This window comes from Corvus moneduloides, chromosome 3 (assembly GCF_009650955.1).
Source record: "Corvus moneduloides isolate bCorMon1 chromosome 3, bCorMon1.pri, whole genome shotgun sequence".
In the NCBI taxonomy this organism is placed as follows: domain Eukaryota; kingdom Metazoa; phylum Chordata; class Aves; order Passeriformes; family Corvidae; genus Corvus; species Corvus moneduloides.
The window spans coordinates 65,042,691-65,063,839 of record NC_045478.1 but is presented as its reverse complement, the minus strand read 5'-3'; the positions used below and the strand labels follow the sequence as shown (position 1 = coordinate 65,063,839).

At 45.0% G+C, this 21,149-nt stretch overlaps 1 long non-coding RNA gene across 1 annotated transcript; it reads right to left on the bottom strand.

The window, feature by feature from the left end:
- Positions 1 to 5,968: 5,968 nt before the first annotated feature.
- LOC116440809 lies at positions 5,969 to 7,803 on the bottom strand. The gene is made up of 2 exons (XR_004238769.1): positions 7,134 to 7,803; positions 5,969 to 6,135 (listed from the first exon to the last, which is right to left on the bottom strand). It is a non-coding gene; the product is annotated as an uncharacterized LOC116440809 (long non-coding RNA).
- Positions 7,804 to 21,149: the final 13,346 nt, after the last annotated feature.

Below are 21,149 nucleotides of genomic sequence, written 5' to 3'. Positions count from 1 at the left end.
TCCATCATGTGTTACGAATGAGGCACAGGAAAAAATATTGTGTGATCATCTAATTAAAGGCAATATCATAATTCATACTCACAAGGGGCCAAATTAAGGTTGAACAGACGGCCTAAATGCTGACATTACCTCACTCTTCAATGCCCAACTTTTCAGTCTTAATAGTCTCTTTTTTTAGTAATAGAACACAAAAAAGGGGGGGGATTATTTTTAAGGCTGGTTAGAAAGTCTAGCCACTGAGTTGTCATGCATTTCAGTGTGACTACATCCCCTATTTGGCTTTAGAAAGCTCATGCTTACTTTCTGCCTGCTTGTAGGTGCCCCAAAACACGTATTCGTAGATTCTATACCACTCTGTTACAAAAGCATTGCCACAATTTGCGAACTTGTGCCACAATTTCAACATTAAATTATTTTAGTCTGTGATTTGGCTTGTGTGGGATAAAACTGTAACTTGCTGTCTTTCTGTAGGAACCATTGCCTTATTTTAAAGGAAAATGACAAATATTTTCCCTAATTTTCCCTAGTCTTCACTTCTCTGCCCATGGGAGCAATATTAGCAAAATTACCACCAGTGCACATCAAAGCCACTTGGACACTGAGCAGACTGACAAATGGCTCACCACTCTGCAGGCTCCCAGGTGGCAGTCTGTAGTGCAGTGTATAAGGCAGGCACTTCTCAGTTCATTTTTCCTGTTGAATTTGCTTTTCAAAGACTGCTTCAAATCCTAACAACAATTTATTCTTTGCCTTTTATTTTCTGTAAGGATTGGTCAGTCTGCTCTGATTCACACTTCAGTAGCCTTTGAAGACTCAGATACCATTAGACTGAATGCTGAAAAGATTTATCATCTAAAACTTGAGCTGATGTATAGTCCTGAAGAGACCATCAACCTGAGGCTAGCATCAGCAAGGCAGGTTTGGAGTTCCTGCCCTGGGAGTAAAGGAGCAAGCAATAAGAGAGATGTAGGTTCACCTCTGAATGCAGTCTTGGAGAAAGGCTACTAATCCTATATTTATGCTCTTTCTGTCATATGAGCAGGGTCAAACGTTGGTGACAGGTGTTTTCTGTCTGCAGCAGCACAAGAAAGCTCCTAATCAAAGCCTGGTGCATCCCAGTAGAGGAGGTTATCTCCACTAGGATACCCCAGCTGCTCTGTTCCTGTGGTTCGGAGCTTCACCTGCTGCTGTAGCCAGCTGGTTAAACTGGGGCCACAGGTGTTGCTGGGAAGGACAGAAATGTGGGAGTTTGACTACTGTCAAAGTCACAGGGAAGAAAAGAACAACTGGAGGTTTGACTGGTCAGCTTTCTACAGTGGTGATGGTCTCTCTCTCTCTCCTCTTTTTAAAGCAAGAGCAAAGGGAGAATGAAACTAAACTGGAAAGTAAAAGGATCTGTTCAGAAAAATTCTTGGGCCCATCGTGAGCTCAAAGCACACACACAGGTGCTTTTGATTGCAGGGGCTTTGTGGAATGAGGGGACAAGTGGACTGGCATGTGGGGCATTTTGTGCAGTGCTTCTAATGATGTAATGACAGGAGTTTGGGCTTAGAGTGAAAATAGGCATTTTGAGCATAGTGACTTCCTCTTGCTGGTATTATTTAAGTAACTAGGAAGAACGGCTCTGCCCAATTTGCAGACCACAAACATGAAATATATTTAGCGTATATTCTCCAAAATGAGCAATTTTATTTTTATCAAAAATGCACTCTGTTTTGTTCAAGTAACAGATGGAAATCAATGGGTTTTAATGTAACCCAGAAGAGCAAGTTGTAGTCTTATTCCCTTAAGTGCCCCTTTGTTGTTCAGACCACAGCTGTAAAGGGATTTGAACCTCATCACAATAAATGCCAGTACAGAAATTTGAAAGGTAGGCCACAGACTTTGTGGCCCACCAGAGAAGGTATCAGCTGTTCCTTAGAGGGGTGTAAAATGAGACAGAAATGAAATAGCATCTTTTTCATGTTATTAATGCCGTAAATAGCCCAGTGGTGTTCAAGTTCAGCATTTTATATATAGCTTGTGTATTAAAAAGTAAACATCTACCATTAGGCTGGAGAATGTGCACTCTAAATGCAGAGATTGCTGTAGTGCAGTCAGTTCTAGGACAGAGTATCTCTTTGCTTCCTAATATGCAGCTAGTCCCCTCTGTATGTGTATTGTGTGGATAGAAGTTAAACACACACATGGACACACACATACATATACATGTATGTGTACACACAGGATCTTCTGCAGGAACAGATGATGACAGTGGGATGTTAAATGGCAGTTGCTTAGCATGGAAAGAAGTCAGGCACTGTGAAAGGCATCATTCTTGACATGGGCAGTAAGGCCACCATAACTCCAAACTGACAGCCCCTTGTGCTCCTACTTTTCTCCTGGGAATAAGGCTGGTCAGCTGCTGGCCATCCTGCCCTTAGCAATAGGGACAGTGTGGCTGCAGGACTCTGCATTTCTGCATGTTTAATTTTGCAGGCAGAACAGTTCTTGGCTAGCTGTCTACATATAATTGTCTTAGCTTATTTACTATGTAAAATAAAATAAGTTGTTCTTCTATAATAATGGTTCTCAGTTTGGCTCCAAAGTTTATACCTGACAGATGTAATGGGATAAGAGGGAGGTCATCCCTCTTCTGTGACTGTTATTAAGCTGCAAAACTGTTCTCTCAAGAGGTGGCTTAACAGGAGTGCTATTAGTCATGGAGTAGGAAGAGGCAATTAGTCACACAATACTTAGCAAGGCAGCAAAAATTACAATAATGGAGGACCTCAACTACCTGTGCATATGCTGGCCAAGAGTTACCATGGAATAAGGTATAAAAAAGGGAATTTCTTGAATCTTTATTTCTTGAAATGGGCAGGTATGGCGTACACCAAGGCAGGGAGTGCTTTCAAACATGGGTGAAGCTCAGGAGGTGGCTCACTGGAGATGTAATCCCAGCTGAACCATCAAGCAATACTGACCACAACTAATAATTACATTCACCCTGCCTGGAGTATGATGAGGTCCTGGTTCCCTTGGTACCAGGTAAGGTACCAAAGCCTTGTACAGTAACCTTAAATGCTGGAGAAGAGTGCTGGAGAGGACAGGAATGTGGGTGGGGGAAAGATAGAAGGAGCTGTTACCATCTAAAGGTTACCTGCCTCCAGCAAACCGCTGCACAAAGGAGCCCCCTTGGCACAGACAATGGGAGCTTTTGCCATCCCACGGGAATGTTTTGCAGTGAATGCTTAGGCAGCCCTGGGGAGTTGTGTAAGAAGGCAGCCAAGAGGAAAACCAACCTGATTAGAAAAATTACCTCGGTCAGGTGTAGCCCACAGCTAGGTGCATACAGTCCAGAGAGAGCACTCAGTCAAAGTGGGGTTTGGTCTCTTTCTGCCAAGGCCTGAGTTACACAGAATTTTGAGCCCATTCCTTGGAGAATGAAGTTACTGAGGCCAACCCTTATGCAGAAATGGTGCTATAGGCATCCTGCCAAGGACAGCAGAGCGTGTAAAATCCCAGGCCTGAGGAGAAAGTATGCAGGCACGTGACAGTATATTGTGGTACTTTAATGTCAGAACCCCTGGTGGGATAGCCATAGTTAAGAGACACACATAAATACAGTGGTATAATTATATTCCAACTCTTTCTAGCATTACAGAGTTTTTGAAAGGAGCCACAATACTGACTAGGCAGTAAGCTTAGAAAGAGGTCCACTGGGTGGACATATCATACAATTAAATCAAGAGCACTTGTAAAGTCAAGTACCTGGCTGTCTCTGCTGTCAGGGTTACAGACATGGTATCACTGCACAGTGTTGCAGCATCCTGTTTGTAGTGGCCCACAACTTAGTCCTGTGTGATGTGCAGTGCCTTTCCTACAGTGGGAAGTCCACACAGCCCAAGCCATCCCAGGGGTTAGTCAGACCCTGGCTGCAAACAAGTATTCTGCTCTGCTTGTGAACTCAGCTCCCACACAGGGTGGCATATGTACTGCCATGTGCTGCAGGAATGGTTGATGTGTGTGTCTGGAGATTTCAGGCTAACTCAAAGCAAAAGTATAAATAAAAAACCCCAAAAGAAAAAATATGTAAGGCTTTGTTTAATAGAGTATTAATTATGCAGGTACTGAAAGATTTCTAGTTCCTTTCAGCACTCAGAATTTAGATTCTGCTGGATATACTTAATTTTTTAAAGCCCTCTACATTTTGCAGTTTACACATTTGCATAGCGTAGGACTACTGTCAGGAACATATATCTACAGATCTGGGGCAGGAGCTGTTCTCATCATTTCAGTGGGATGGAAAAGAGAAAACAGTTCAAAGGAGGAGGATGGGGGAAGGGAAGAATTTCCATATATTTTTTAAGGAATCGTAAAGACACACAGGCAAGTGTGTCAATCATGAGACAGTTCTCTCTTTAATAATGTCGGGAACACAAAAGTTCACAGAGCACATGTGTGAGAGGGTGCTGCGCTGCCTTGACTACATGATCTGCATGATACATGTCAGAAGATGGGAATGTTGCTATGGCAATTCTTCCCTCTCCTGAATACTAAGTTGTCAAAGAAGCCAGTTCACAGTCAGGCAGGCTCACTTATGAACTTGCCTACTTGAAGATGCTAAATACTATTTATATCTTCTCTTGCAAGGAGACAACATCATTTTCTGCCCTGACCTCTTAAGGCCCTGTGCCCCAGCCCTCCAGTATTCCTGATGCTTATGTGATTTGGAAGCTGCTGAGGGCAGAGATTTAACTGAATTTTGTGCTGGAGAGTGTTGGGGTTTTCCCTCAGCTTATACAGTGTCCTTCAATTTTCATCTTGCTAACAAGGCAACAGACGGGTGGGTCTTTCTGCATTTCCAAAAGTCATCTTGCTGTTTTTATAAAGTTCTGGATCAAGTAATTCATTTATCTTTACTTTCAGTCTGCAGAGGAGTAGCCTGTTCTCGCTCATGTTTCCCCCTGGCAGACAGCAAGAGCAGGACTGGCAGCCTGTTGGTCACCCCTACCAATTTTTTCCCTGGGTAACCCTTAAGGCCCATCCTGTCCTTGCTTCTGCTATTGAGCCATTCCCACTGTGCTGTGTGGGTACTGTGCTGGGAAAGGGATGCCTTTACTGCCAGCTCTCCTAATTGCACCTGTGATTTCCCTTAGAAATAATGCTCTGCTTTGCTTCCTTCCCTAAAAACCTGCATAGCACTGCTTTGTGGAAGCAAAGCAGCCTTGTTGTAGAGGTGGCAAACTTCAGTAGATGCAAGGATTCCTGTATTACAGTGTCTCCCAATGTCCACATTGTATCATATTTTCTAGTAGCAGTCTCTGTTTTCAGCTATTTTCCTTTTACCTAATTTTCATTTTGTATCTTGGAATATTCCCTGCTAGGGAAATCCTACATGTCTGATTCAGGATAAATTTTCTTAGATGGCTCAGGCACTCCAGAACCGAAGATAAGCAAAAACAGACTGTATTGTCCATATTAAAAAAAAAAAAAAGTTCTTTCAAATTAGTTGATCATACTGGTTTTATCTTGGGCTTTTTTCCTCTTCTTCTTTTCAGTCGGAATGGATACTGCTATAGGAAACTCTGGAGGTAGGCAGGATGTAAAAGTCTGATCTGATGTGCTGTGAATGAATCAGGACAACATAGGAAGAGAAAAACTGTTGCTTGGCTTACCTGTGTGATGCCGATTATTTTACTTAATTTTACTACCTCACAGTTGGCCAGTAACTTTTTTTATAGTTTGAAGTGTTTATTTAGCACCTCCCATGGGCTCTAAAAGCACTAAAACAAATGAGTTCTGCAAGAGCAAATGATCAAGGCAAAAGGTATATGACAACCTAGACACCAAAGTACTCCAATACCCACCTCAAACAAAGAATGTACCCAGCATCTGGATTTAATTGATCCTTCAGTGATCAACTAAAGAATATCAAAGCCAACAGAAAATACAACAATGTCACAGAGAGAAACATGACCAAAAGAACAATAAAAGATAATTTTTATGTCAAATTCCAATAAGACCAATGAAACTCTCTCAGACAAGTCACAGGTTCGTGTACAAGAAGAGACATTTCCAAGACATCTTTGGAAACTGCAGGAGCAGATGCTTTCCAGAAATGTGTCTTCCTGATGTAGCATTCATTTGCACCTGTAAGAACAAGAAATAAGTGGAAGAATTTCAAAATCAAGCGCTGACTCTGTAACACATATTCAGACATAATTTAGATCCCCCAAAAATGTCATTGACTTAATGATTTATTTTATGTCTGGTTTCTGCTGTGCTCATCAAGAGAGCATTACTTAGTCCAGCTGAGTATTTTGATACCCATGTGACTCAGAGGCAGGGATTCAAACCACATTGGCCAGTACAGAGATGTCAAAAGTTTCCACAGTGCAAGGGACACAGAAGTGAAAAGCATTTGCTTGTTTAGAGGGATTAACATAGAAGGTCGATTAGCAGCTTTCAGCCACCCAGACCTAGGATTCTTAAACTATGCTCCTTCTTCTTTCTTTTCCATCTGAGCTCATTTTGTTTCCAGAGATTTAAAAGACGAACTTGAGAAGCCACCCCTGCTGCAGGTACTTTCCGTGTTTCTGAGTGAGCAGGCCAAAAAAAACAGCAGACCAAGATAATTTTCCTACAGTGTTCCACGCCAGCTAGAGAAAGATGATGAAGTGCAGAAGATTCACTGACAGCACAGCTCTCCCTGTAGAAGAGGACCAGCATACGCTGCTTTCTTATGGGCAGGATTGCCCTGCCCCCAGGTCACAGTGCTGTGCTGCTGCAGCTTGCCCAGAGCAGCTGTGGATGTCATGTCTGAAAGACTGAAAAGCTGAGAATTCCCTGCTCAAAGAGCAGCTCATGCTGCCAGAAGTTGTCCACGAAGCCTCATCTGGGATGTGACCATGAGAGCTTCCTCAAACAGCCGTGCTGTTTGCAGGCTGCCTGCCTCTAGTGACCACAGCGTGATCCCTTTGCTTTCCCCACTGAAGCCGAGAATCACTTGCCCATCCCTGGAACAGCTCCTCTGCATTCACAGCCATGAAAAACCGCAAGAGCTGGAGTAAACTGAGGTTTATTCAGAAAGAGGGTCTGAATCCAATTAGAGCAAAATAAACCGTCAACTTGACACATTTCCTTCTCACCTCGGCAGAAGCTAATCTAGCTGATCCCTTTGTGTTGTAACAGGAAAATCCCCGGCACCTTAGGGCTCCGCAGCCAGCGCTGGAGGACACGGCACAGGCAGCAAACACCAGCTGTCCGGGCCTCCAGCCCGCCCAGCTCTGCCTTCGGTGCTGCGAGCCAGCAGCTGCCTCTGCTGCCTCCTCAAACTTTCTGCTACGAGCCTACAGGCAAGCACTCACTTGGGGCCACATCTCGTTTTCTTATTCCCAAATAAGCATTCTGCTTTGCTGATGTGATGCAAGTTGCCTAAATAAGATATTCTGGGAAAGAGATCTTCCTGTGTGCTCTTGAGAGGAGGCAGTCGTTCCTTTCGGGAAGCATGGCGTTCCCACAGGCTGCACTGACATCCTGTGGCCCGACTTCCCCCCCCGAAAGGAGCGTGAGGGGACACCTTTGACCCTCCATGTCCCCTCTCTGCTCACCGCAAGTCACTCTTGCCTCAACCAAACCCTTTGGGAGGGGAAGGGGCACCTGCCCCCTTGCTGGGTCCAGCACCAGCTCCTGCCCACTGCGCCTGGCAGCCGCAGGGCCGGATCTCACCGCAGCTGCCCCTCATCCAGACACCACCAGCCTGGCAGTGAGGGACCGTCCCCCGCCCCTTTCTGGCGTCTTCTGAATCGCTGCCCACAGCAGCAGGGCTGTGCGAGGATGAGCTGTAGCGACCCATCACTGGGTGGGGTGTTGCTGGAAGGGTGGGGGCTTTTTTAAGGGAAAAAATGATGAAAATCCCTCACCCCCCGCCCCCAAGCTCTGCCCACAGGGCACTGAGCCCTGTCATGGGGTGCCCAGGGTCTGCAGCAAGCTGCATCCCTCGGCTCAGGCTAAGACGCTGTGCAAAATAGCACCCAGCCCCTCAGAAGTTGAGTTTAATTTTACTTCCCCTTGGGGAACAGAGTTAATCTGTAACTTTTTAGGCATCACTCAATCAGCTGAATTACAGCTATTAGCTTTGGACTCCAGGCATTTTTATGAGATATTAGTTCCAGGGCTTGTGGTTTGGCATAGAAAGCATATTATTCACACACAAAACAACTGCATTAAAATAACATTAGGAATCTGGCTTAAACTGACAAAACCTAGGAAACTCAGAATTAAGTCTGAAAGTATGTCCTTAAGTCACCCACTGTGTGCCCGGTGTGGCCGCTCAGGCAGTGTGTTGGTCCCACTGCCTCCAGCTGAGCCGTGCTCCCCTCACTGTTCCAGGGAGGAAACAGGCTGCACCTCCACTGAGGCCCCACCACCCTTGGGGAGCAACAACCCCTCTTGTGCCTTGGAATCCTTGTCCAGTCAGAGAAGTTTTAGGACTTACGTGTAATGCAAGTTTTTTCCTGCACATCTCTACCTAGAGCCAGGTTTCCTCCCCTGTCACCAGCATCACTGTGGCCAGCACAAAAGATGCACTCAGCTGTGGAGGCTGGATGGAAGCAACACCAGCCCCGAGAGAAGCAGATGGGCCTTTCTGCAACCTGCCGGGGGAAAATCCTTGGCTCAGAAAATGCCGTCTAATGTTCACTTTGTGGATCACCTTACTGTGAGGGAGCTGAGGCCAAGAAGCAGTGTGAGGACACAGGTTGCTGTCACTGGAGCTGGGGAGGGATGGGGGGAAACTTGTGCAGGAGTTGTCCCAAAGGGCTCCCCTTTCATAAGGCTTTCAGTCATGGGAAGCCACACTACACATCCAGAAATTTGTGTCATAGCATGCAGTAGCTGAAAAACAAAGGAGGGTCCCTAAAACGGTCATGCAGTGGGTCAAAAAGCAGCAGCTCTGTGTGCATTCCTGGTCTGAACATCAGCTGTGCTCCAGTTTTTCTCCCAAAGCTCTGCCCTTGATCACGGGACACAAATATCAAAATGCTCATCTGGGCCCTGGCTTTCCAGAAGGTGCATCTGAGCTTTGGAAAAGGTGATCTCAACTGCAGCATGTTCACTGCAAAAGCAAACAAACAAAAGCAGCAGCCTCAGCAGAATCACAGCTCACATCCTCCAAGAAACAAATTACCACAGGCCTCTAGGAGGGACTGATCTGCTCACTCCTGGAGCGTAGCTCATTTTAAGACATTCTTCTTCCATGGCCAAATATTTGCCTTCACATGGCAGCAAAATCAGCTCCTCTAAAGCCATGTTTGAAATAAGCTTCACTTCTGCCCTACCCATTCCTTTTATTTCGGAGCTCTGCTATTTTGTAGGAAACAATCCAAGATGCTCATGCATGAAGCATCTCTCAAGAATAAACCATATTAAAGAGAAAAAAACCCCAGAAGGCAGCAGCTAAAGAAAAAAAAATTGCGTTCAAGTTGCAAGGTTGTCACATTGCTCTGTAAAAAGGGGTGCACCTTAACCATATTGGGTGTGATTTTTTTCCTCTCAGTGAGGTGAGAAACACATTTGCTATTCCCATCTTGGAAGCAAAACAAATAGAGTAATTATTTCCTTTCCCAGCAAAGTCAAATGAAGCTGAACTTATAAAAGCTGTGCTTTTTACTTGTGTGCCTTAAATCAACACATTCCCTCGCTGGCTGGCATTTGCAACAGACCACAAACACATTACTACATGTGGCACCAAATTTGTGTTTCAGGTCAGAATTGAGATGTTCTGGTGATAAATGAGGGATGCTTGTTCTGTGGACATCTTGTCCCAGAAACACTGTAGCTAAATTTACCATAGAGCACTACCAGTTTAATTCTTCCTTAGGAGGTATTTTAATGAAAAAATGTTTTGATTGTTCTGGAACCATTCTCTAAACATAATTTGGGACCTCAGTATCAGGCCTCCTTGGATTTCTTTTAAAGTTGCTGAGTATCTCCGTGTCTCTCAGAGTACGGGCAGTGCCATGGATATTCACCACTTCTGAAAGATGAGTCTGAAATGAGCAGGTGTTGCATGACATAGGGGTTGTGTCACAACGTGCAAATGATGACCATGTAGGAATCAACCCTAATCCACTGCTGCAATTCCTGGAGATAAAAGTTGAGCCCAGAAATAGCAAAGAGCAAAATCTCCTGCATATTGGGCCACAGAGCCCAAGTGACCTGTAACAGAGCAAACGCGGGTGACTTTCACATCCCGTGGTCTCAGGGTGCTGTACGTGCAGTGTGTCTGCAGGACACGGCACACCCTCATCCTTTGGATCTCATGAGACAGACACTCAGAGCTGGGCCAGTGTGCATATATTCAGAGCATTTCCAGAAAATGATGGAATATAGGCCAGGACGGGTTTTCAGCTGTCACAGGGAAGGGTTTCTTATCTTGCCCATGCACATCTGCAATCCCCACAAAAAATTTTTTACCGGAAAATAAAAAGAGGTTGAGACTGCAGGTGTGTGCATTTTATTAAACCCACTGTGTCCCTTGCAAAAAATGGTTGAAATGGCAGGTGATTGTTTCCATATTAAGGAAGACTTAAGAATGACTGACAAGATCCGCTTTTGCAGTTCTCATTTCTGCCAATCAAGTTACTGAGCACAACAGTGAATAGTGCATATTTAGAAAATGTATTTTTAAGGTTGGGCTTTGACTGAACAATCTCTACTTCATGAGAAGCTGAAGCCTTCCCTTCCCAACAAGCTGTGACTTAAATGCAGCAAATGAAAGAGGGGGAAAAAAAAAAGTTGTAATAAAGAAACAAAACTATAAAACAAAAAATGTTGTCTTGCCAAATGGGCACCAGCACCCTACACTCTCTTCTCAGGCTTGGGAGCAAACTGGATTCTCTTATATGAGGACACTGATCAGAAGGAATAGACAAGAAAGAAGAAACAGTGCCCTGAGCTGGAAGACAGGGATGGAACAGAATGAAGCCCCCATGATCTAAGGGGAATTGGTCAGTGACCTGCAACACCACTTAGATACACACAAGTTTATAGAGCTGGATGGGATCCATCCAAGGGTAGTGAGGGAGCTGGCAGAAGTGCTTACCAGTCCACTTTCCATCATTTACCAGCAGTCCTGGCTAACTCAGGAGGTCACAGTAGGCTGGAGGTTACCAAATGTGACACCCATCTACAAGAAGGCAAGGAAGAAGGATCCAGGGAACTACAGGCCTGTAAGTCTGACCTTGGTCCTAGAGAAGGTTATGGAGCAGATCATCATGAGTGCCATCACAGGGTACATACAGGACAACTGGGAAAGCAGACCCAGCCAGGGTGGATTTATGAAAGGCAGGTCCTGCTTGACTGACCTGATTTAAGTTTACAATCAGATGACCCCACTTAGTGGATGAGGGGAAAGCTGTGAATATAGTCTACCTGGAGTTTAGTAAATCCTTAGACCACTTCCTACAGCTTTCTCCTAGAGAAACTGGCTGCTCACGGTTTGGCCTGGTGCACTGTTTGCTGCGTAAAATCCTGGCTGGATGGCAGGGCCCAGGGAGTGGTGGTGAGTGGTGCTACAGCCAGCAGGCAGCCGGTCACAAGTGGTGTTCCCCAGTGATCAGTGTTGGGGCCAGTTGAGTATGTACATTGATGATCTGGATGAGGGGATTGAGACACCAAGTTGGGCAGGAGTGTTCATCTGCTGGAGGGTAGGAAGGCTCTGCAGAGGGATCTGGACAGGCTGGATCGATGGGCCAGGCCAGTGGTGTGGGGTCCAATAAAGCCAAATGCCAGGTCCTGCACTTGGGTCACAACAAGCCCAGGCAGTGCTACAGGCCTGGGGAAGAGTGGCTAAAGTGGCCAGGCAGAAAAGGACCTGTGGGTGCTGGTCAACAGCAGCTGAACATGAGCCAGCTGTGCCCGGGTGGCCAGGAAGGCCAATGGTATCCTGGCCTGAATCAGGAATAGTGTGGCCAGCAGGACCAGGGCAGTGATTGCCCCGCCTGTACTCGGTACTGGTGAGGCTGCACCTCGAGTGCTGTGTCCAGTTCTGGGCTCCTCACTACAGGAGGGACATTGAGGGGCTGGACCAAGTCCAGGAAAGGGCAACGGAGCTGATGAAGGGCTTGGAATGCAAGCCCTGTGAGGAATGGCTGAGGGAGCTGGGGGTGTTTAGCCTGGACAAAAAGAGGCTCAGAGGTGACCTTATCCCTCTCTATGGCGACGTGAAAGGAGGTTGCAACCACGTGGAGGTTGGCCTCTTCTCCCAGGTGACAAGACAGGATGAGAGGAAATGGCCTCAAATTTCACCAGGAGAGGTTTAGATTAGATATTAGGAAAAAATTCTTCACTAAAAGTGTTGTTAAAAGGGTTGTTTAGGGTTATTGGAACAGGCTGTCCAGGGAAGTGATTGAGTCCCCATCTCTGGAGGCATTTAAAAGACATGTAGATGTGGTGCCTGGGGACATGGTTTAGTGGTGGACTTGGCAGTGAGCAGCTGAACTTGATAATTTCAGACATCCTTTCTGACAAACAATTCTGTAACTCTAACCCTTTCCACCAATCTGGCTTCCACCCACATCCCAACTTCATCAGTCCCCTCCCTCTTCATCTGCTCTTGCTGCCAGGTGGTCTGGCATTCCCTTATCGCGGCCTCAAAGGACTCTGCAGTATGGGGGATTAGAAAGACAAACCAAATTCTTCTCCTGAGATAGGGAGGTAGGTCCCCAGGTGCCTGTCCTCATTACAGATTGTGCTTTGGGAGCTCGTTCCAGCTGGCAAAAGTTTCTCATTAAGATGGCAAGGCTGAAAATGTGAACCTGGAGGGAAAATACATAGTTGTGGAATAGAGGTGGCCTTGAGGTTAGGTTAAAGAGGAGGTGATAAGACTTCTATTCTATTTTTATTTTAAGTTAGCATTGTGGTATTCTGTTAGTTATGGAAGTGGCAGCATGTTTTGGGTGTGTTCAGGCTTATTTGGATTTCCCACCCTTACCTCCCCTGCTCTAAAAATGTTGCGATCTTGCAAGTGTTAAATTTGACTAGTTCCACCATAGGCTTGGGACAGGAAAAAGCTTGTTTTAGGACTGCTAAAGTCTGGATCTTGTACAGTGTGTGGGAGTTCTGCTCCAGCTATTTTTCTGGTACGTATTTGAGGAAAAGCAGGGAGAGTAGGCAGAGCTCAGACTCTGCTTATTTTTGTGCTAGCAAACAGCATAGTTCTGGCAAAGGAAAAAGGATTTAAAGTGTTGATCTGACATGCTAAAGCCATGGGCAGCTCCTGACAGTGTCTTCACACAAATGAGATGGTGAAGATCATGGGCTGCTACTGCCCTTTTGACTGGAAAGAGTAAATGCCAACAGAATAGAAACAAGAGAAAGAAATTAGATGCAGGGCAATTGTGGAAGCTTTAAGAGACTCGGGTCCTTGTGCTGGAGGTCTGCCAGTCCTGCAGACTCTGTCTCTTTTAGCCAGTGCCCTACATGACAGCCCACCTGTGTGGCTTCTAAGGAGATTTTACAAAAAGCACTTTATGTGGCCAGCTCTCAGCTCTGCAGTGCCCTTCCAGCAGTGCAGCCCTTGCTGGCTGGAAGTGTTGGGCAGCCGAACCATGTGTGTGTACAGCCCTATGCATTCCCAGGGGTGGGTGAGGCATGTGCTTGCATGTCCAAGGAAGCTTGACTTGGAGCGCAACTCCACTATGATTATTTCAGTGGCTTTTCTCCCCCTTGATTTTGTGTACAGAAGGAGAGGTGTTCCGAGTAACTCTGCCAAAATTCACCCAACTCTGCTCTACATATGTTTCAAAGAATCAGTGAGTCTAACATCTGCACTTATTTAGTGATAAATGATGATAAACACTGGCTGAGGTAGCTATCCCCTGTTAAGAAAACATGCCTGTGTCTGTTGACTCCTCTTGTCTCTTATTCTGCTCTCTGCACTGACGACATCTGCCACATCCAGTGTTGTCTGGGTGCCAGCTGACCACATGATCCAGCCATCCGATTGCTGTTCAGTGATGAATGGCTACAGCTGCTGCTGGCTGCATATGGCAGTTCAGTAGCACTGCCTGGTTACATGTGGTGAATCTGCATTGCAGCTACTGCTTGCTAAAGGATGTACCTGAGGAGATTTAAGAATAAAGAGAGGGAGGACTGAAAAGCATGTGAAATAATATTGGGGGAAATCTACAGAAGTCTTTCAGTTCTTAGCTCTGTAGCCTAGTTCAGCTGAGGGCATAGGAAAGCCGGGCAAACACAAACAAACTGCCAAACTTCAAAATTAGCCCACCTCATCCATCCCTATTTCCTTCCATTGCAAGGAGGTTCAAAATCTTCATGAAGAAAGATTATAGTCATTGAGTCACTCCAATAGCAGTGATCTGGCTGCCTGCCCCTGCCAGCCTGCTACACAACTTGTGTGCTAATGTTTGGATTTTAGTGGTGGTAAGCTAATGTCAGGCTGTACTCCCTTCATGCACCATTGGGCTGTGCTTATGGTCGCTCTTGGCAGCACCAAACGATTAAACAGATAAAACCATCAGTCTTGTTATTTCCAAACATTAACCTAAGTGCTAATAAAGCACAACCCGTGTCTTCCTTATGGACTCTGCAGAGCTGAGTCACACTAAAAACAGGATCTGAATGCTGGAAAAAGCCTCACGCTTCTTTCCTGTGCCCAGAGACAATACCTCTCTGTGAGCAGAGCTTGCCTTGGAGCACTTTGCTGTGAGAAAGCTGAGGGAGCTGGGCTGGGCTGCATCTGCCAACAAAAGCAAGGAGGCTGTGACCCACATCCCTCAATGTGAGGGCAGGGGTCTGCTTGGATGGATGGATGGATGGATGGCCATGTCCCTGACCCTTCTGCTCCCTTCTAATGCTCAACAAGGATCTCCTCTTAGCACCCAGGCTGGGTGGGAAATGTTCGTCAGGCCCCAAGGCAGAGGAAATGAAGTGATTCTCCCTCTCAATGGACTTTGCTCTCAGTGGCTGAAGATATTATTCCCAAAACATCCCCAGCAAAACTGGAGGGCTTTGTAAATTCATTATGTCACTGAGGAATCTGTTTAATCTGCTGCCTTTCCCTGAGGGCACTTTAGACTTAATGAGAGGCATGATGAAAGGGATCAAAACTGGTTTACAAGAGTTTAGTCTCAAACCCCTCAGATGATGTGTTACTGACTGTGCTGTAATTTAGAGGAACAAATGAAGACACTGAATAGCTCTCACCCTGCCTGAGAGGGATGGTGGCAGAGGCAACACATGAAAACCTCGAGCCTCTGTATTGCATCATTCCTTTCCTAGGTGTCATCACAATGAATAGCCAAAATCTCCATGTTGCCAGGAGCCTGATCCATGCTCCTGGTACTACTTGGCAAGCATGCTTATTCCCCAGTTTACTGTGCCAATGACATGGTAAGGCATATCCTAATCTAGCTTATTTATATATGAAGATACTAACTCAAAATGCAGTCAAATGAGAAACATTGCATGTATGTGAGAAGGAGCTTTGTAAACTGGACAAATAGTGGGCCACAGAGATGGAATATGGAATAGTTTCAACTTCAGGTTCAAAACCCATTTTGCATATAATCTTAACATAAGGCACTTACTTGTTTTCTCTGCCTGCTTGCTTTCCCCTATTGCCCATGCTGTGTCTAGTCCTTTCAATTAACTTGTACCCTGCCTTCTTATTGTGATGGGATGGGACGATGGACCAGCATCTTTCCCACTATGAAGTTGCAAGAGCAAGGTCCTCAGGAAATTTTGTTCTGAAGGACTCTCTGTGGACCTGTGTATGATGTTGTGCCCTTAGAAACATGCAAAGTATTTTATTCCTATAAAATAATTCCCATGCCAGTACCTCATTAGCCTTTACTTTCCAGCTTTTTTTATTTTTTCTTCCGAGTAAATAAAGACTAAATTATTTGGAACAGGATTTTCCTGCAGTGTAATTGTGCTAGCAACAGCTGAGCATTTTTCATAGAGGATGGGAGTAACACTCTCTGCCAGGAGGGAAGGGTGATTTCGTAGAATCATAGAATAGTTTGGGTTGCAAGGGACCTTTGAAGATCATCTAGTTCCAACCTCCTGCCATGGGCAGGGACATGTTTCACTAGACCAGGCTGCTTGGAGTCCCATCCAGCCTGGGATGGGGCATCCACAGTTTCTCTGGACAACATGTTCCAGTACTTCACCACCCTCATGGTAAAGAATTTCTTCCTAATACCTGATCTGAACCTACCCTAAGCCATTCTCCATTGTCCTATCACTACATGCCCTTTAAAAAAAGTCCCTCTCCAACTGTCTTGTAGCTCCCTTTAGATACTGGAAAGCTGCTGTAAGATCTCCCCAGAGCATTCTCTTTCTTCTCTAGGCTGAACAATCTCAGCTTTCTCACCCTGTTTTCATAGGAGAGATGCCCAACTCTCTGATGACCCTCCTCTTTGTGACCCTCCTCTGGACTTCCTCCAACAGGTCCCATGTCCTTCTTATGCGGGGGGGCCCAGGTGGGGTCTCAGAAGAGGAGAGCAGAGGGGCAGAATCCCCTCCCTGACCCTGCTGGCCACACTGCTTTTGAGGCAGCCCAGATCATGGTTGGCTCTTTGGGCTGCAAGTGCACATTGCTGGGTCTTGCTGAGCTTCTCCTCCACCAAAATCCCCAAGTCCTTCTCCTCAGGGAATGGCCTCTCTCAATCCATTCTCTGCCCAGTCTCTATCTGTTGGGATTGCCCTGACCCAGGTGCCAGACCTTGCACTTGGCCTTGTTGAAGTTCATGAGGTTCACACAGCCCCACCCCTCAAGTCTGTGCAGGTCCCTGTGGATGCCACCCCTTCCCTCCGTGTGCCGACTGCATTGCACGGCTTTGTGGCATCAGCAAACTCGCTGGGGTGCGCTTGATCCCACTGTCCATGTCACCAACAAAGATGTTACACAGATGTTTGCTCGGTACTATCAAGCAGTGGCTGCCAGAGCCAGTGCTCGCTGCAGAGATGGGCTCCTCATGATACCACCCTGGGAGCTGGGAGGGACCAGCACCCTTTGGCCCTCAAGCACTTATTGAAAAGAGAGACAAAAGTGAAAATCTTTGAACTGTCTGACTGGTTTTTTACCCACTCTGGGTTCTAGTGATCTTAACGTTGAGGTGTCCTAGATTATAAACATACTGTCCAAAATCACACCCCAGAAACTCACCTTTATTGAAAGAAGTGCAATTTTGTGAAGATGAAGCTATTAACTTACCCGCCAAGGCACGATAAATAGAATTGCAATGAGAAAAGGCCTAAAACTGATGGGTTTTATTAATTTATATATCGTTTATAATACAATTCTATGTAATTGTGCATGTTTTGGATGTAGGTATTTAGATGTTGATATTGCTACAGTGTACAGTTTGTTTTTATTAACTTTATAAGGTATATAGCTTGGAATAACAATACCATTTTCTCACAAAGATGAGATGTAAAGATATTAAAATATTAATATTAAAATAAAGTAGATGTACAGTCATGATATTTATTTTACTTTCAGCTGTTATAATTGATAGTCTATATAATGTACACATATGAGGTTTTTTAAAATAAATATGGGTTTGTGAGAGTGCTACTTACCATCAGTCTGTAATGCATTATTTAGAGATTGTCTATGGGCTGTTGGTATCTTTCCCACTTTTTTTTTAATTAGTTTAAAAGGATCAAAGAGGAAAACAAAATTTAGCATGGAAATGATTTTTGCATCAGTTGGTTTTACATTAAATAACAATACAGTATTAAAAAATTGCACTGTCATCTCCCCCTGTGAAGTTGCATTATGTTCTGTAGCCTTGCCTCACTTATTAATCCTTCAGTAGCACACACTTAATTGTTCAGCAAATGACACAACATGTGAAGAAATAATACCAACAATGTGATTTATATCTCTCCAGGCAAAACCACTGAGGACTGGATCATCTGCCTTCACTTATTATACTGTGACACAGGAACAGCCTGATCTGAAAACAGTGGCCAGGTAGGACACACTGAAAATATGTACCCTGGAAACAAAAGGGATGTCTGCTCTATGAGTCAAGCACAAGTCTGAATTGCTCTTTAAACTAAACACGCGTGGGTGGCTAGAACCTCTGAGGCTCTGAGCTGGTGTGTGCAGAGCAGAACAAGCACAGTGGGACCACCAAAGCCCAGCCTGGTTGCTGGACACTCACTGGAGAGAGCTGGGGGACGCAACCAAAGGAATATGTCTGACTCCCGTGGGATATAGATACATTGACCCAGCAGGTCTTCTAGCGGGAGAGAAAAGGGGAGAGTGGGTAGACAGAAGGTATTTTTATAGCCGGTGGTGTTTCCCACTATGACTCCACCTGGATTAGTGAAGCCACTTTGCCAACACAAGCATCAGTTCACCAATTTCTAGACAGTGGCTAGAAGTGGTGGAGAGCAGAGCCTACTGGAAATAGTTTTGAACAGCTAGCACTGCCACAGCAGAAAGATTGCCTCCAGTCCAACCCTAAGCTTTGGCATGCCAGATTTCAAGTCTTCCAAATACAGCATGTTGTAAAGATCAAGTAAAAAAACGGGTGTGTGTAGATTGTGTGGCTCATCGTGTTTACATCACCTTGTGTCTTGCTCTGTACTTTGGAGGACAAGGGATGCAGATCTTCTGGCGCAATCAGCTATGAAGAGAACAACCAGTTCAGCCCATTTGTCCTCCTTAAGCCTCCAGAAATACCTGAAGAGCAGAAACCCAGTCTCCACCATGTTCTGTGGGTGCAGCGTTCATTTTTTTCCAATTAGCATTAATTTTTCCTCCAACTCCGCTGCTCCCATTTCTCTTGCCTTTTCTCAGCATAATTAATTTAAAAACAAATACGTTTTTAGCAAAAGGAAGTTAGAAAATCAATGTATTGAAAATAGGACTGTTTTCTTTCCTTGTGAGTAAAACAGGCTCCCACGTGTGTCCTACACATTCCACAGGATCAAGGCTTCAGTGATGTTGCATATTAGCATTTTTGCATTGTGGCACTCTGACTTGCCCTATCTTTTGCATTTATTTGAATTTTTCTCTTCTGTCATTTTTTTCCTATTCCCTTCTGTTTCTGTTCTTTTTGTTTTGTCAGACAGAAGATAAACACACTCTACAGGCCAAAAAGAAGTATCACTTGGATATTTCATGGATTGCATGAAATGCTATCCCTGGAGAGCAGTAATTGAAAAGAGTTAAGGCAATGGCAGCTCAGTTCAGCCATGTTTCTAAGTGGCAGAGTCCCCACACCCAGGTGTCTGTAAGGGGGGTCTCAAGTTCATTCCTGTTCAAACTCCGTGTGCCACCTGCACAGCTTAGGGCACCTGCACTGCATGGCTGCAGGCTGCGCTCTGGAGATCGCTGAAGGGAGAAGTCCAGGCACACTCGCCAGCTTAGTGTGTGTCAGCCATCGTCTGGATCAGCCAGGCATGGTCAGAACATATCTCAGCCCACCAGTGTGGGCAGCAAGGCCTGCTCCTCATCTGTAGAGTGTGGCTGGCCCGAGGTACCCAGAAGATGCACAGTGGAGTTGGAAGATGGTGGTATGGAAGGAAGGTTGGAGGGGTGGGTCACAGAACTTGCTGTGCTTTTCACCTCATGGTGCTTTTGGACTTAACAGTGCTTAAAAACCTTTCCAGGCTCCTTGCTTGAGTTTGGGAGAGTTTCTGAACCTCACTGAAAATCCTTTATACTGCTGATTTTTTTGTTTAATCTGCTGAGGTCCTAAATGTTTCTGTTCTAAATTTTCAAGTGTGTGATTATGAAGAAGCAATAGAGTGACAGTCTCTTGCTTATTGGGGCTCAGATCATAATTCCGATTCTATAGGAATTAAAAGTGGAGAATCCTTTGCTTAGAAAATAGTGGAAAAACAGAAAATGAGACCCATGAGGAAAGGTCTATAAACTGCTGGCAGTACAGTTCAGGAAGGAAAGCAAGCACAGGGTGTTATATGATTCCTGTGATGGTCATCTGTTGTACAAGCTACGAACACTGCAGACCTTAAAGACATCTCTCTTGAGTTCTAAAATCCTTTAAGTAGTCTCAGTCATTTGTACAGCTGAACAGACTCAAGGTCTCTGAAGTAAATTGAAAATACCTGTAATTCTGCAGAAAATTAGCCAAGAGTTATGTAGTCCCAAAGCAGAGGAAGAAATAAAAAGGAGTCATAAAACCTCTGGTCTCTGGGAAAGCTCTGGGTGAAGATGACTTTCTAATAGAATTTTCTAAACTCTCTCAGTCTCACTTGGCTTCTGACATATGGAAAAATTTTCGAAAGGCCAAAGCAAAAGGGTTCCATTTCAGCACTGATTGCAGTGTTGGGTTTTCTTAACTCTCTCTCCTAGGAAATAACTCACCAATGCACCATTTGCAATAATTAAATTACAGGCCAATTCTTCTGACTAATGTGACTCAGAAGACACAGGTTAAAACAGCATCTAGAAAATGTCTGAGCAGCATACCTTACGGACAAGAGCTCAGCATATAACTTGAGGTTGACATTAATCAGAAAGCTGCTAGAGAGTCTTATAGGCATGTTATTATAATTTGCTATTTTTAAAATTCTCTGAAGTAATCAGAAAATCAACCAGCTCAACATCCCTAAAGAGAGCTACTTCCCACCCACTAGCAGTGGCTGACTTCACTGTTGACATAAAAACCATGAAGATCTCAGTCTAGTATTCTGCCATGTAATTGTATCCTTAATTTTGGCCTTGTGGAAAGTCTGCTGGAAAACTGATCTTGTGTGTCCTCATTAGAAGCAATTCATATGTAAATCATTTCAGATTTTTTTTTTTAAAGAAAGAAAACATTCCTGTAACTTAAACATTCTGCAGGCTCTTGCTCCTCTTGTGGCTCCTGTGTGGCTGTGACTCCTGGCAAATCTGTGCCTCCTGCCAAATCAGAGTGAGAAGGTTGCTGGCTAGGCTCTCACCTTCTCTTGCCTTAGCTGCTGGAGAAAGCACCTGTCAAGAGACTTCACCTTTTCCCAGCCTTGGGTCAGTCATTGAAGGGACATGAGATGAAGCTCTGCTATCTTCCACACTCTTGTGCCTGGCATACACCCATGGAAGGTGCTTCATTCCCTTCAGTCAATAGTAGCCATCTAATTACCAGCTTTTCTGCATATTAGAAGGCTTAATTTTT